Raw genomic sequence first — 16,117 nt, 5'->3', positions numbered from 1 at the left:
CCCAGGCCTAGACCTCTTCCAAGCTCACAGGCCCAGAGGAGAAGGAATGTCAAAAGCCTTACGGAGGTTATGGAGAATCCCCACCGATCAGGCGTCCCCTCGGCAGATTCTGTGACGACCCGAACTGCCAAGGATCGCTACCGAAAAAGCATCCTAAAACAGTGCTTTTCGTCTTCAGATTCTTCACCTAATGTAAGGGCTGGAGCTCTGATGAAACTGTTCACGCCCCTTAAAAAGGAGTTGGAAGGCTCCAACTTTGAATTCAAGCCCTGAGCTTTTCTCCGATGGATCTCCATGTGAAAGGAAGAAAAGCAAATTAATTTCTAAACGTAAATCGGAGTCACCTTCCTATTCTAGACCTCCTTCACCTGAATCGGGAAAGGAGAAAGAGAATGCTGCTGCAAAAATTCTACTGAATGTACAGGAGCAGCTCTCTGCTTTAGTAGGAGTTTTTACGAAGGAGACTCCCAGAAGAAAGGACTCTTTCCTTCCGATAAAGAGAACGAACGGAAGGAAAGAAGAAACGGACGTAAAAGTTGCGGATTCTACTCGGATGAGTATGAAGAATGCGCCAAAAGCGCCAACCTGGCGCAATGTGCCAGATGCGCTAGAAGCTCCATATGAGTCAGAAGAGCCAGAAGCGCTAGAAGCGTCAGATGCGCCAGATGCGCCAGAAGCGCCAGCCTGGCGCAATGCGCCAGAAGCACCAACCAAGAGCAATGAGCCAGAAGCGCCATCCAGGCGCCAAAAGATACGGACTTCTTCCAAAAGACAATTAAGCCAAGAGGTTTTGTCTAGCTTTCGGAAGGATAAACCTTTACCTGACAGGGAATCTAGGTGCCGCACAGGCGGCCGTAGCCCTTGTCAGGATATGGGTGGTTCCGTGGAAAGCGATAGGAGAGGACATCCTTCCTCTGACAGGAGAGAAAGGTGCCGCACAGGCGGCCGTCGCTCTTGCCAGGGGAAGGATAAGGTCGTGTTGCAGGATCAACCTATCTCTCGTAGGGACGCAAGTTGCCGCACAGGCGGCCGTCGTTCTTGCGAGAGTGGGGCAGATGTTGCAAGAGACCCGTCTCCTATTGAAAATAAACAATCCTCTTTGGAAATGGAGTTGGATTTGGAAGAAGTTTCGGACTCGGAAGACCACTCGGCTCCAGGCTTGCCAGATTACAAGACGTTGGCAGCCCTCTTACTTCAAGAGTTTGGGGACTCTTTAAGCCCTACTGCTCCTCCTTCTCCGAGGTCTTTATTTACAAGTACGAAGGTCTCGAAGCCATCATCTTTCGTTAAAATGAAGCCAACCATTTCCATAAATAAGGCTCTCTGATTCGTAGGAAATTGGTTTAAATCCAAGGAGAAGGCGGGGAAGACAGTCTTTGCCTGCCCTCCTTCCAAACTCTCAGGAAAAGAAGGGAATTTGGTACGAGACGGGCGAATCACTGGGTCTAGCTCTCCCTACCACTGCCGAAGCAGATTTTTCGAATCTGGTGGATTCGTCAAGGAGACAAGCCTTGTCATCGGCAAAGATCACATGGGGGACTTCTGAGATGGACCATCTCCTCAAGGGATTGTTTAATGTCTTAGAAGTTTTTAACTTCTTAGACTGGTCCCTTGGGGTGTTGGCCAAGAAGACTCAAGAGAATGAATCTCTTAGTCCAGAAGTCCTTTATAGTGTACTGTCCTGCATGGACAAAGCAGTTCAAGATGGATCAGGAGAGGTGGCCTCGCTTTTTGGAACTGGAATTCTGAAGAAGAGTCTTATTTAGTTCCTTTCTGACGAAAGCAGTTACTCCCATTCAGAGGTCATCTCTTCTTTATGCTCCTCTTTCGGACCAATTGTTTCCTGCACAACTAGTGAAGGACATTTCTCATTCTTTGACAGAAAAGGCCACGCAAGATCTCTTGGCCCAATCTGCAAAGAAATCAAGGACTTCGGTTCCTGTTAAGAGAGAGAATCGTACTCCTCAACAGCCCTTTCGAGGGAGCTCCTCTGCCAGACCCTCCTTTAAGAAGAGAGGAATACAGAAGAGAGGTAGGTCTTCATTCAGACCTATCAAGAAAGCAAAATGAGACACCAGTCCTTCAAGCACCGGTAGGAGCCAGACTTCGGAAATTTTCCGAAGAATGGACTCTGAGAGAGGCAGAAATATGGTCCCTTTCAGTGGTAACAAAGGGATATAAGATCCCCTTTCGAGACAGGCCTCCCTTGACAACGAACTTGAGGGAACTGTCAGCCCAATACAGGGACCCTGCCAAGAAAGAAGCATTATTGCAACTGGTAGAACAGATGTTGCAAAAGGAGGCCATCGAATTGGTTCGGGATCCGCATTCCCGAGGATTCTACAACCGTCTTTTTCTGGTTCCGAAATCCTCGGGAGGGTGGAGACCGGTCCTGGATGTGAGCGCATTGAACCGATTTGTAGAGAACACAAAGTTCTCTATGGAAACATGAAAATCGGTTCTTGTGGCTCTTCGTCCAGGAGATTGGATGGTCTCCTTAGATCTACAAGATGCTTACTTTCAATGTCCCCACCCGCATCATATCGAAGAAAATATCTCCGATTCATGATGCAGGGAAAAGTATTCCAATTCAGAGCCCTATGCTTCGGCCTGTCTACGGCCCCTCAAGTGTTCACAAGGCTAATGATGAATGTTGCGAGATGGCTACATCTAGAAGGGATAAATATATCCCTTTATCTGGACGATTGGCTAATAAGAGCAAAATCGGAACTTCAGTGCTTGAAGGACTTGGAGAAGACTTTGGATTTGACAAAATCTTTGGGACTACTCGTGAACCTCGAGAAATCACAATTGATCCCCAGACAGAACATAGTCTATCTGGGGATACAGATGGATTCTCGAGGTTTTCGGGCGTTTCCATCACAAGAGAGAATTGCTCGAGGCTTAGAAAAAGTCTCGAACTTCTTAGGGAAAGAACGGACCTCGGCGAGGGAATGGCTCAGTCTGCTGGGCACCCTTTCCTCGTCAGAGCAGTTCATTTTCCTAGGGAGATTAAATCTCAGACCTCTGCAGTTTTATCTCAAACAAATGTGGAGTCAAAAGACAGGAGACTTGTCAGACTGTTTTCCCATTCAACAGGGGATAAAATCCAACCTGAAGTGGTCGTTAACCCCATTAACAAAGAACGAAGGGGTGTCCCTCTTGATTCGGAACCCTCACCGAGTGTTGTTTTCGATGCCTCGGAAACAGTTGGGGAGCAACACTGTGGGTCCAAAGGAAGTGGCGGGTACCTGGACCAAACAACAGGCTACACTGCACATCAATGTGAAGGAACTCCTGGCGATTCATCTAGCCCTGGAATACTTCGAAGCGGAAGTCAGAGGAGTGGTAGTTCAAGTCAATTCCGACAATACCACAGCTCTGGCTTACATCCGGAATCAAGGGGGCACTCACTCTTTCTCACTGAACGAAATAGCGAGAGATCTGTTAACCTGGACAGAGGAACGGGGCATAATTCTGCGGACAAGGTTTGTTCAAGGGGTAAAAAACCTAAGGGCAGACAGGTTGAGCAGAAAGAACCAGGTACTCCCGACAGAGTGGATGCTCCACTCAGAAGTCTGCAGACAAATGTGGTCCCTCTGGGGAAGACCCCAGATCGACCTGTTTGCCACGTTCCTCTCCAGGAAGATAGACAACTTCTGCTCGCTAGAAGAAGATCCCAGAGCCACGGCGATCGATGCTTTCCTCATGGATTGGTCAGGCATAGATGCCTACGCCTTTCCCCCATTCAAATTGCTGGGGGAAGTACTAAGAAAATTTGTGGCATCAGAGGGAACGAGACTAATTCTAATTGCTCCCTTCTGGCCTTCCCGAATCTGGTTCACAGAGGTACTGGAATGGACGGTGGACTTCCCCAGATCTCTACCAAACAGGACAGATCTGCTCAGACAACCCCACTTCGAGAGGTTCCACAAAAACATCCAAAGTCTCTCCCTGACTGCCTTTCGACTATCGAAAGACTGGTCAGAGCGAGAGGCTTTTCAAAGAAAGTGGCAACTGCAATTGCTAGAGCCCGCAGAGCCTCTACCTTGCGGGTCTACCAATCGAAGTGGGAAGTTTTCCATAGATGGTGTAGGTCGAAGAAGCTGTCCTCTTCCAATACCTCTGTGACCGAAATCACGGATTTTCTTCTCTTCTTAAGAGAAGAGTCGAAATTGGCCGTATCCACTATCAAGGGATATAAGAGCATGCTCTCAGCTGTTTTTAGAAACAGAGGGCTGAATCTGGAAAATAATAAGGATCTTCATGATCTCATCAGGTCTTTCGAGACTACGAAATTGAGATCTTCTATTCCCCCGAGTTGGAACCTTGACGTAGTCCTAAAATTCTTGATTTCGGACAGGTTCGAACCTCCAGATAAAATCTCATTCAGAGATCTTACTAGTAAATGCATATTCCTGTTGGCTCTTGCAACTGCTAAGAGGATCAGTGAATTGCATGCTTTGGACTCTCGGGTGGGATTTAAAAAAGACTCGGCGGTTATTTCTTTCCAGGATCTATTCCTAGCAAAGAATGAAAACCCTTCTAAACCTTCGCCTAGAAGTTTTGAAGTCAAGGGACTCTCTTCTCTGGTAGGTAGAGAGTTGGATCGGTCCCTTTGCCCAGTTAGGACCTTAAAATTCTATTTAAAAAAGAAGACACAGCTTCAGGGATGTCGACAAAGTCTTTGGTGTTCGGTAAAAGAAACCCCAAAAAGACCTATGTCAAAGAACGCATTGGCGTTCTTTGTCAGAAATGTGATTACCGAAGCTCACAGGAATTGCCAAGAGAACTCTTTAAAGCTGCTGAGAGTAAAAGCTCACGAAGTCCGGGCTGTGGCAACTTCCCTTTCTTTCACTAAGAATATGTCCATGAGAAACATTTTAGCAGCAACTTATTGGAGGTGCAATTCAGTATTTGCATCCCACTATTTAAAGGATGTTAGAGTAACATACGATAAATGTTTTTCTCTTGGACCTTATGTATCAGCGGATACTATGCTGGGAAATGGAGCAGACGCTGATCCTTAATTTTGTTTTTATGTTTTTAATGATTATTTGTAATATTGTTGTTGAGTTGTGGGTTGCTTGAAAGGATGTTCGGGGATGACTCCTTTCAATCTTAGTACTAACCCCAATTAGGATCAGGTGATCGGGATTAGTGTCATGCTCTATGATCATGCCAATAGGCAAGGTGTTTTGTCATGTAAGTGGATAGGACCCCATTGACAAAGATCCTAAGATTCTGAAGCGTAAGTGGGTAAGACCCCTGTAACAGACCATGAAGAACTCTTAGCATGAGGTCACTACCTCGCTGAGGCTCTTGAAGCGATACGGGCTCCTAGGCAGTAGCCATGAAGTCTTTCGCTAACACAGGTAGGAATCAAGAGGTTTTTTTATTTTTATTACCTACAACATATGTTGTTTCCTGTCTATTTCAGTAAATTAGCTGTCTCTTACCCTCCGCCAAAGGTGCCAATCAGCTAAGTATATATCTGACAGGTAAGTTGAATGCATAAAAATGTTATTATCATGATAAAATAAAGTTTTATGCATACTTACCTGGCAGATATATACGGTGTATGGCCCACCTGACCTCCCCTCAGGAGACAGGTGGAAGAGAAAATCTGTCTTAGAAAACGGGAATGATTCCTATTCCCGCCACCAGCGGCGGGGCGGTAGATCACCTGACCTACCTGTAGAGTGTGCCGCGAAATTCGAATTTCTATCAGGGACGACGGAGTCTATAGCTAAGTATATATCTGCCAGGTAAGTATGCATAAAACTTTATTGTATCATGACAATAACATGTTACGCTGATCCCTCGATTTGTTCAAAGGAAAATGGATGTGTTGGCGGACGGACTAAGCCGCCGTCATCAAGTACTGCCATTAGAATGGACTCTCGATGTGAAGGTCTGCCTAGACCTATGGAAACTTTGGGGAAAGCCGATGATAGATCTCTTTGCAACCTCGAGGAACAACCGCCTTCCGCTGTTTTGCTCTCCAGTCCCGGACCCTCTTGCATGGTCAGTCGATGCAATGTTACTAGACTGGTCGGGCCTGGAAGCGTACACTTTTCCCCCGTTCGGCCTAATAAGACAGGTGCTGAACAAAGTGTCATTCCACAAAAATGTTTCTCTGACACTAGTCGCTCCATTCTGGCCAAGGAAAGAATGGTTCCCAGATCTCCTCGACTTGCTCGTAGACTTCCCCAGACTTCTTCCGTTAAAGAAATGTCTACTCAGACAACCGCACTTCGAGAGATTCCACCAAGGATTATCCGCTCTGGCACTGACAGGATACAGACTGTCAGGAGTCTCGTCAGAGCGAAAGGTTTTTCGAGACGGGCTGCAGAAGCTATCGCGAACTGCAGAAGAGATTCTTCTAACAGACTATACCAGTCTAAATGGGGAGTGTTTCGAAGATGGTGTAGACAGACTAAAGTCTCTTCTTCTGAAGCATCTGTGAACGAAATAGCTGATTTCCTTCTTGTCTTAAGGGATGTTAAGTATTTAGCACCTTCGACTATTAAGGGATACAGAGCGATGCTGTCTTCAGTCTTTAAACACAGAGGACTAGACCTATCCATGAATAGTGATCTTTCCGATCTAATTAAATTGTTCGAGACTTCCAAATTGTCAAAGGGCTCGATAGCATGGAATCTCGATATAGTTCTTAAGCCACTTTCGGGTCCTCCCTTTGAACCGTTACTTTCTTCGTCTATGAGGAATCTCACCAAGAAGACGTTATTTTTAGTTGCACTGGCATCAACTAACGAGTTAGCGAGCTACACGTGATGGACAGAAAAGTGGTATTTTCTCAAGGTGACGCAGTTTGCTCTGTGGAACTCAATTTTCTCGCGAAAAACGAAAACCCTTCTAATCCGTGGCCATGTAACTTTGTTCTCAAAAACCTGACAGACTTGATAGGCCAGGAAGAAGAACGACTCTTATGTCCCGTGCGGGCATTAAGATATTACCTCCGCAGAACAGAGAAGATTAGAGGTCAGTCGAATCGTTTGTGGTGCTCTGTTAAAAATCCCTCTCGTCCCCTCTCAAAAAATGCTATTTCCTTTTTTCTGAGAGTATTAATTGTAGAAGCACATTCGCAAGCTAATGACGCAGTGTTTCCTTTACTGAGAGTGAAAGCGCACGAAGTTCGAGCGGTAGCGACTTCTCTCGCTTTTCGACACAACTTGTCGCTATCTGCTATACTGCAAAGTACCTTTTGGAGGTCTAAATCTGTGTTTGCTACGCATTATTTGAAAGAAATTGAGACTGTTTGAAGATTGTAAGTCTCTCGGTCCACTTTCGGTAGCTGGCATGGTGTTGGGAGAAACGACATGGGGGGTTGCTCCCTCTGTTAGCCTATGTTTCGCCTTGTACCAAGGTCGACGAGTTAAAGGGAAGTCTGGGGGTACAATGTACCCGGAGTACTCACAAGTCATTTTAGTGTTAGTTTTGGTGGGTAAAGGTTTTATTTCGGTGTAGGTGACAGTTTTTTCATGTTGGTTATTTCTGGTCTTAGCCCAGGGCAAGGGCAATATTTTGTTGTATCTTCGTTGAGTCAGCGGTGAACACCATGACTACGAGGATCTTCCACTCCATGTAGAGGCACCCATTGGTCATATTCCAAGCCTTCTACTATGTAAGATGAGCACCGACCAGAGGCAGTATGCTCCTGCAGTAGCTATCTTACAAGGTAAGGTACATCAGGCACCCACAGTGCTTGTGGGTATACGTACGTACTTTATTTTCAAGAATCGTATGTTATTGTTGAAGTAAAACTTACATCCACAGCCCCCCATCCTTGCAATGGGTAATCAGCTGTATAATTGTTCGGTAAGAGACTGCAATAAAAATGGAATTTTCATTATAAAATGAAATTTTATTGCTTACTTACTGAACAATTATTAATCAAAGCCCTCCCTCCTCCCCACAGGTGGATGGCTGGGCAGAACGAATTGATGTTACCTGGACAGTTGTACCTGTAGCTCCCTCGAGTGGAGGGAGATGACGTCACCTACATCAGCGACGGCGGCGCCACCGCAGAATTTTTTAATCTATTGTCTGCCATTCGTAGGGAACATACAGCTGTATAATTGTTCGGTAAATATGCAATAAAATTTCATTCTATAATGAAAATTCCATTTGTTCATGAAGCGTACCTGCCAGATATATATATATAGCTGTATTCTCCGAAGTCCGACAGAATTTCAAAACTCAGTGGTCGGCCAGGTGGTAGTACCCATTCCCGCCGCTGGGAGGCGGGCGTCAGGAACCATTCCCATTTTCTATTCAGATTTTCTCTGTCGCCGGTACTGTCAACACTTGTTTTCAGTACCTCCATCATTGGATTTTGGAACTTCTTTGGCTACTTGAGTATCCCGATTGATTTTTGGTTAGGCATACGCTAATTGTGGATTGTTTTTGAATTTGGCTTGATTTTTCCTTAACTTAAGATGTCTGGATCTAGTTCAACTAGCGCCAGAGTATGTTGTGTGGAAGAATGCAAGGTGAGGCTACCGAAAGTTTCGGAAGACCCTCACACAGTGTGCGCGAATTGTAGGGAACATGTTTGTATGTTTGATGATCGCTGCAAGGAGTGTGAAAGTATGTCTGATTCTGCGTGGAAGGCGTATGAATCATATGTGTGTAAACTAGAACGGGATAGGGTAAAGAGGTCTTCCTCTAGGAGTGTAACGCCAGTTACACATCCAGTAGAATTTATCCCTCCAAAACCTGTGATGCCTTCGGGCCCTACAATAGTGTCTGTGGAGGGTAATACCCTATCGATGATTCTTGAATCTTTGCGTAGCCTGGAATCAAAAGTGCTCGCATTAGAAGGTGTTAATAGTGCTGTGGTGTGTAGTGATAATGCCCCGAGTGTTGAGGAGGGGGTGTTGGACAACCGATCTGATGTCCCTTCGGCAAGACCTGGGGGCACTTCCCAGGCTTCCAAAGTTTGTAAACGGATCTTGAAAGAGTACTTTTCGTCATCAGAAACGTCCTCCCCGCGCAGCGGTTGGAGCTTTCGGAAGCGATCGCGCCCTCTGAAGAGAACAAAGACGCTAGATGTCGCACAGGCGGCCGTCGTCTCTGATTCCTCAGAGGAGGACGCTGCGCATCCGTTAGCTCCTTCGGTTTTGTGGTCGTCTCCAGAACAATTTGAAGACTTTCTGCCGCAAAAGAGAGCAGGATGTCTTTTGACGAAAATACTTTTGAGCGCACTGGTTGCGCTAAGGATATACCCGTGGCAGCCCATGTAAGAAGGAGGAGGGCCCTCGTCTTCTCACAGGATCAGCCCTAATTTGAAGAGGATTGAGGCTTTGCAACATCAACTTGCCTCATTGATTGCAGAGAAAGAGGAAAAGCCATGTCACAGGAGGAAGGATGATAAGCTGCCAGTCAAGAGATCCAGGCAGTCTCCTTCTCCTTCTCCTCGCTCCGCTCTTTCCCCTATTACTTCGCCTTCGAGATTTCGTGCATGAGGGTCTGGAGAGCACGACGTTAAGGCGACAGCGAGGCTTGACGCCGGGCCTGACGCTCGGCTGGGCGCTCGGCTGGACGCCGGGCGTGGCGCTCGGCTGGATGCCAAGCGTGACGCTCGGCAGGACGCTCAGCTGGACGCCGGGCATGACGCTCGGCTGGACGCACAACATAATGCTTCTTCAGACATTCGCCGAGATTCAGAGGATAGTAATGAATCTCATGAAGGAGACTTATCAGAGGAAATAACTGAAAAACAATCTTCTACACCAGTGTCTTCAGATTACCATGTCTTGGTTCGATTGCTTCGAGCCTCTTTTGAAGAAAAGTTTAAACCTGCGGCCCCTCAGTCACCTCCTTCGCAATTGTTATCGTCGAAGGCCATCAAGACTTCAGGATTGTTGAAGATGGCTACTTCATTTTCAACAAAAAGGGCTTTTAAGAAAATTCAGAATTGGATGGAGTCAAGAAAAGCCCGAAACAAGAACGCTTTCACCCTGCCCCCTTCAAGACTGACAGGAAAGGCAGGTCTTTGGTATGAGACAGGGGAGGAGATAGGTTTTAGAGCTCCCTCTTCGTCCCAAGGTGACTTCGCTACTTTGGTAGATGCACCAAAGAGATCCCTTTTGTCGACGGCGAAAGTGTCCTGGACCCTTTCTGAGATAGACCATCATCTTAAGGGACTCTTCCGTACGATAGAAGTCTTCAATTTTTTGGACTGGTGTTTAGGGGTCTTGGATAACCGGTCGCGTAGTCCTGATTCGATTAGCCTGGAGGAGCTGTCCAGCGTGCTTGCATGCATGGACAAGGCCGTCAGGGATGGTTCGGAGGAGTTGGCCTCGCACTTCTGCACTTCAATTTTGAAGAAGAGAGCGACCTACTGTGGTTTTACTGCAAAGGCAGTCTCTATCTCTCAGAAGGCAGAATTGTTGTATGCTCCTCTTTCGAGCCATCTCTTTCCCCAGGCTATGGTCAAAGATCTGGCGATCAGTCTAAAGGAAAAGGCTACCCAAGACCTCCTAGCTCAGTCTGCGAAACGTACGGTTGTTTCTTCGACGTCTGCACGGACACAAGCTTTCAAGAAGCAGAAGCCCTTTCGAGGTGGAGTTTCCTCGAGGACACCTTTTCGAGGAAGTACACGTTCCAGAGGTAGAGTCTCTGCTAAACTCAGAGGTAAAAAATGAACCAGCGATCCTTCAGCCACCAGTAGGAGCCAGGCTTCGACTATTCTCAAAAGCTTGGATAGAGAGGAATGCGGACAGCTGGTTGCTCAACATCATCAAGCAGGGGTACAAGATTCCTTTCTTGAAGCCTCGCCCACTGTGCACGACACCCAAGGATTTATCCCCTATTTACCATCAGGAGAAGCAACAGATCCTTTACGATCTGCTCGAGCAGATGCTCGAAAAGAGAGCGGTGGAACAGGTTGTAGACCTGGAATCCCCAGGCTTCTACAACAGGATATTCCTGGTGCCAAAACAGTCGGGAGGTTGGCGACCAGTCTTGGATGTGAGCAGTCTGAATCGGTTCGTACAGAAGCAGAAATTCAAGATGGAGACACCTCAGTCTATTCTTGGGACCTTAAGACCAAACGATTGGATGGTGTCATTAGACCTTCAAGACGCGTATTTTCACGTCCCCATCCATCCACAGTCGATGAAGTATCTTCTGTTTGTCCTAAAAGGGACAGTTTATCAATTCAGGGCGCTTTGCTTCGGATTGAGCATGGCCCCTATGGTCTTCACGACTTTAATGAAGAAAGTGGCGAGGTGGCTTCATCTTGTGAATATCAGAGTCTCTATGTACCTGGATGACTGGATCTTCAAACAACTTTATCGTTGGTGAAGTCCCTGGGACTACTGGTGAATTTCGAAAAGTCGCATCTGATCCCGACGCAGTCCATCGTGTATCTGGGGATTCAGATGGATTCAGTGGCTTTTCGAGCTTTTCCGTCCCAGGTACGTCAGCAGCAAGGCTTAGACAAAGTGTCAGCCTTCCTAAGGAAAGAATCGTGCTCGGTGAGGGAATGGATGAGTCTGCTGGGGACCATTTCCTCGCCGGAGAAGTTTGTTTCCTTGGGGAGACTGCACCTCAGACTGCTACAATTTTTTCTCAAGGACAATTGGAGGGACAAAAAGAATCTGGATGTGATCTTGGAAATCTCGGGAGAGGTAAAACATCACTTGAAATGGTGGTTAGATCCTGTGAAGCTGTCGGAGGGCATGTCTCTCAAGCTTCAGAGCCCCGACCTAGTGTTGTTCTCCGACGCGTCCACCAGGGGGTGGGGAGCAACATTAGGGGGGGAAGAAGTGTCAGGCACCTGGAGAGGGGAACAGGTGTCCTGGCACATAAACATAAAAGAGATGGCAGCCATCTTTTTAGCGCTCCAGTTTTTCCAAGAAAAAGTCTCTCATCGAATAGTACAAGTCAACTCAGACAACACCACAGCTCTTGCGTACTTGAAGAAAAAGGGAGGAACACATTCTCGGTCCCTGTTTGCTCTGGCAAAGGAGATCTTGCTGTGGGCAAGTGCACTGGACGTCACGATCCTTCGAGATTCGTAGCAGGAGTAGAGAACGTCCGGGCAGATCTCCTCAGCAGGCGAGGTCAACTCCTGCCAACCGAGTGGACTCTGCATCAGGAGGTATGCCAAGAGCTGTGGGGGTTATGGGGACGTCCGCTCGTGGACATGTTTGCGACGTCCAGAACGAAGAGGCTTCCACTGTACTGCTCCCCGGTGCTCGATCCAGGGGCAGTGGCGATAGACGCCCTTCTCTGGGACTGGACGGGGATGGACCTGTACGCCTTTCCCCCATTCAAGATCCTAGGGGAAGTTATGAGAAAGTTTGCGGCGTCGGAAGGGACGAGAATGACTTTGATCGCCCCGTTCTGGCCTGCGAGAGACTGGTTCACAGAGGTCATGGCCTTCGTAGTAGACTTCCCGAGGACGCTTCCAGTAAGGACAGATCTACTCAGACAGCCCCACTTTGAGAGGTACCACGGAAACCTCCCCGCTCTGAGTCTGACTGCATTCAGACTATCCAAAAGTTGGCCAGAGCGAGAGGCTTTTCTAGGTCAGTGGCGAGAGCTATCGCCAATGCAAGGAGAGCTTCATCCAGCTCAGTGTACCAGTCGAAGTGGACAGTCTTCGGGAGTTAGTGCAAGAAGAACGGCATTTCCTCCACCACGACCTCTGTGAGCCAGATTGCTGACTTCCTACTATACCTTAGGAGGGACATGAAACTTGCAGTCTCTACAATCAAGGGTTATAGGAGTGTACTTTCGGTTGTTTTTAGTCACAGAGGCCTGGACTTGGCGGACAACAGAGACCTTCACGATCTCTTGAGATCTTTCGAAACAACGAAGGTTCAGCAACCCAGGTTGCCGTCTTGGAACTTGGACGTAGTTCTGAAGTTCCTCATGTCCAGTCCATTCGAACCTATGCATACGGCTTCTTTGAAAGATGTTACTAGAAAAGCTATCTTCCTGACTGCTCTGGCGACGGCGAAGAGAGTCAGCGAAGTTCAAGCGATTAGCAAGTACGTTGGCTTTAAAGGTTATAACACGGTCTGTTCCTTGAGCCCAACGTTCCTGGCAAAAAATGAAAATCCGTCCAACCCTTGGCCTAGGACCTTCGACATTAAAGGGATGGCCGAAATCGTTGGGTGCGAGCCAGAGAGAGTTCTGTGCCCTGTCAGGGCTCTCAAATTCTACCTAAAGAAGACGAAGGATTGTAGAGGTCCTTCTGATAACTTGTGGTGTTCGGTCAGGAAGCCAATTTTACCAATGTCAAAGAATGCTCTGGCTTTTTTCTTGAGGGACACCATCAAGGAAGCGCATTCATCTTGTGAAGACAGTGATATGAAAGTGTTGGAGGTGAATGCGCATGAAGTGAGGGCTATTTCTACGTCAGTAGCCTTCCAAAAGAACATGGCACTCAATGACATCTTGAATGCCACCTTTTGGCGTAGTAACTCAGTGTTTGCCTCACACTACCTTCGGGAGGTGAGGACTACATACGAGAACTGCTGCTCTTTGGGCCCATATGTCGCCGCAGACACTATATTGGGGACAGAGAGTAGCACTCTTCCTATCATATAGGAAATAATATGTTGGTTTGACTTTTTATTTTGTTCATGAAACTTACATGTCAGATATATACAGGCAGTCCCCGGGTTACGACGGGGGTTCTGTTCTTGAGACGCGTCGTAACCCGAAAATCGTCGTAAGCCGGAACGACACTTGGAAATATGCCTTAAACTAATAAAAAGTTATAAAGACCTTACTTGTGTTACTTATGCAAATATTGCATGATGTGTAGTGTGGTTATTTCAATGCCAAAGGATGGTTCTTGAAGGTTTAAGCTTTATTAATATCCTCTTGTGACACTATAAATGCACATTCTTGAAGTACCAAGTCCTTAGTTCAGTTTATATACACTAATACACTATGCAAATTCTTGAAGTAATCCTTAGGTTAGATTATACACTATACACTATGCAAATTCTTGAAGTAAATCCTTTGGTACACTATGCAAATTCTTGAAGTAATCCTTTGGTACATCCTGGAGTACACTAAAACCTCAGTCTGGTAGTTCTGGAAGGTAAAAGTATAACACAATTAGTACAAAATATTACGCAAAGTCCTGAATGCAATATGTAAATTATAGATATCAAGAGTAAAAGAGTTAATGTATGTTAATTAATTCCTTACTTTTAGTTTATAATTCCTTACTTTGAGATATATCAAGAGTAAAAGAGTTAATGTATGTGAATTAATTCCTTACTTTTAGTTTAAAGTTGTCGTGCTATGTAACCCTGGACAAAGTTTTATGTGGCCCCATAGCCTACATCATTCAGGGAGTTCTGGGATTCTGGAATGTACAAAAAATAAATATGTCAGTAAGTCCTCTATGCAGAGTAAGTTACATACAGTAATATGCACCATACAGTGGTTTAATATCAGATATAATATGTATAAAACTTAGTTAATGTATGTTAATTAATTCCTTACTTTTAGTTTAAAGTTGTCGTGCTATGTAACCCTGGACAAAGTCTTATGTGGCCCCATAGCCTACATCATTCAGGGGGTTCTGGGATTCTGGAATGTACAAAAAATAATTATGTCAGTAAGTCCTCTATGCATAGTAAGTTACATACAGTAATATGCACATACAGTGGTTTAACATCAGATATAACATGTATAAAACTTAATGTATGTTAATTACTAATTCCTTACTTTTAGTACTGTAGTTTAAAGTTGTCGTGCTATGTTTTATGTGGCCCCATAGCCTACATCATTCAGGGGGTTCTGGGATTCTGGAATGTACCAAAAAATTATCTAAGTTAAGTCATGTATGTTAGTAAGTTACATACAGTATAACCATACGTACAGTGGTTTATAACATGTAATCAAACTTGGTTGGAAATTCCTAATAAAAAAAGTTATGTACGTATGTACATACTGTATGTAAAAACCTTACTTTTCATCCTTTGGTACATTACTACATGTTACATTTGATACATATACTTTCCTGAAGGGTTTTTTCCATCCAAAAATGGTGCTTCTACTTGTAGTTATCCCTTGATGACACTTGTAATGTGTAGTACAACCTGGAGTTGTGTGAAAAATGTTGGTTCTGGAAGGAAAAAGTAACACAATTAGTACAAAATATACTACAGAAAGTCGTGAATGCAATATGTTAATTACTGTAGATATATCAAGAGTACTAAAAGAGTTAATGTATGTTAATTAATTCCTTACTTTTAGTTTAAAGTTGTCGTGCTATGTAACCCTGGACAAAGTCTTATGTGGCCCCATAGCCTACATCATTCAGGGGGTTCTGGGATTCTGGAATGTACAAAAAATAATTATGTCAGTAAGTCCTCTATGCATAGTAAGTTACATACAGTAATATGCACATACTGTGGTTTAACATCAGATATAACATGTATAAAACTTAATTTAGAAATTCCTTACATAACTTACCAACTTTTAGTGAGTCTCAAAGCTGTTACCTAGGTTGTGGGAGATGGAGATGGAGGTGTAGAGCATTCATGTGTAGGAAGCCTGCAATGATAAGGATGCATTCCATACCTAACTTCAGTGTGCTTTATCACAGATAACAGGCTAGGATGATGGGCAGTCTGGAATGAAGAATTAATATTAAAGGACAGTATGTAACCACTTAAGTGTACAAAATTTATTGTTCCATAATTAACAATTTACTGTATGCACACATTAAAAACAACTGAGAATTCCTTACCTTCAGCAAAATGAAGACATGTAGGCTATGTAGAGGTCTGGTTTATGTAAGTCACAAGGTGCATGTCAGTCTGGAATGATAATGTACATATGATTAGTATGTATGTTACATACATAACATGGTTATTACATATGTAATAAAAAAACATTAATAAAAAAAAATGTCCTTACCAAATTCTAGTGGTTGGCTTGCTTACTGGGATGGGCATATGGTAGATGAGAGTGGGGGGCTGGGCTATGGAGTGGGATGGGCAGGTGCTTGGGAGTCTGGAATGATAAAAAATATAAATGATAGATTATGTATGTACTGTAACTACTGCACATGTTATTACTGTTTGACATATGTAGTAATACAATATAAAAA

The 16,117-nt window shown here is 45.1% G+C and overlaps 2 protein-coding genes and 1 long non-coding RNA gene across 3 annotated transcripts in view; 1 reads left to right on the top strand and 2 right to left on the bottom strand.

Moving 5' to 3' along the window:
• LOC135214251 (alpha-ketoglutarate dehydrogenase component 4-like) overlaps positions 1-16,117 on the bottom strand; it is a 381,447-nt gene that overhangs the window by 152,787 nt on the left and 212,543 nt on the right. The window lies entirely within an intron of this gene.
• The window catches only part of LOC135214249 (ribonuclease H1-like), a 99,618-nt gene that overhangs the window by 53,037 nt on the left and 30,464 nt on the right, over positions 1-16,117 (top strand). The gene's annotated exons all lie outside the window — the stretch shown is intronic.
• Positions 14,747-16,023, bottom strand: LOC135214250 (uncharacterized). Its single transcript, XR_010314315.1, has 5 exons — positions 15,925-16,023; positions 15,755-15,824; positions 15,478-15,635; positions 15,253-15,339; positions 14,747-15,127 (listed from the first exon to the last, which is right to left on the bottom strand). It is a non-coding gene; the product is annotated as an uncharacterized LOC135214250 (long non-coding RNA).

The sequence above is a fragment of the Macrobrachium nipponense genome, chromosome 45 (genome assembly GCF_015104395.2).
Source record: "Macrobrachium nipponense isolate FS-2020 chromosome 45, ASM1510439v2, whole genome shotgun sequence".
NCBI lineage: Eukaryota > Metazoa > Arthropoda > Malacostraca > Decapoda > Palaemonidae > Macrobrachium > Macrobrachium nipponense.
Note: the sequence above shows the minus strand (reverse complement) of the source record. Positions and strands in the feature narration are given on the sequence as shown.